At 31.3% G+C, this 547-nt stretch overlaps 1 protein-coding gene across 3 annotated transcripts in view; it reads right to left on the reverse strand.

The window, feature by feature from the left end:
* Nucleotides 1-547, reverse strand: part of elmo1 (engulfment and cell motility 1 (ced-12 homolog, C. elegans)) — a 25,632-nt gene extending 25,085 nt beyond the window's left edge. For 2 of the 3 annotated variants that reach the window (XM_019859827.1, XM_019859809.1), the window contains exon 1: nt 525-547. The gene's annotated coding sequence lies outside the window, so the exon portion shown is untranslated. The remainder of the gene's footprint in view (nt 1-524) is intronic. The other variant, XM_019859837.1, reaches the window with a different exon arrangement.

Genomic DNA, 547 nt, shown 5'->3' on the forward strand with positions numbered 1-547 from the left:
GCCTGTTCTCGGCTGGCTGACCCTGTTCAACGTGTCTTGAGGTGTTTGTCAGTGGGCTACAAAGAAGACGTGTCAAATTTTAATTTATTTATTTATTTAAAGGTGAGCTTGTAAAATTACATTATTTTTAAAACTTTTTTTCTCATGGAATATGTTTTTGGTGAAATGAATTAAATTTTTTTGTTCATAAAATTCAAAACTATTTCACAAAATTATTTTTATTGTGGGGCGAGGATAATTCTGACTTGTTTCTGGTAAAATTCTGTTTTTAATTGCTAAATTAGAGCTATTTTCATATTTTATTCGGACGAATTATTCTAAATGACCTTTTCCTGTAAAATTTGGTTTTCTCATTAAAATGTGGCTTGCATATATTTTTAAAAAACTATAAAACGATGCCTTTTTTGTCCCCTCTTCATTTGTCTCTCGTAAAATTAACTTTTTAATCGTAAAATGAAGACTTTTTGACATAAAATGACAACTGTTTCTAAATATGCCTTTTCTCAGAAGGTAAGCGGACTCACCTCGAGCGACTGGCGCTTGGCGT

The sequence above is a fragment of the Hippocampus comes genome, unplaced genomic scaffold (assembly GCF_001891065.2).
Source record: "Hippocampus comes isolate QL1 unplaced genomic scaffold, H_comes_QL1_v1.1 scaffold148, whole genome shotgun sequence".
NCBI classification, from domain to species: domain Eukaryota; kingdom Metazoa; phylum Chordata; class Actinopteri; order Syngnathiformes; family Syngnathidae; genus Hippocampus; species Hippocampus comes.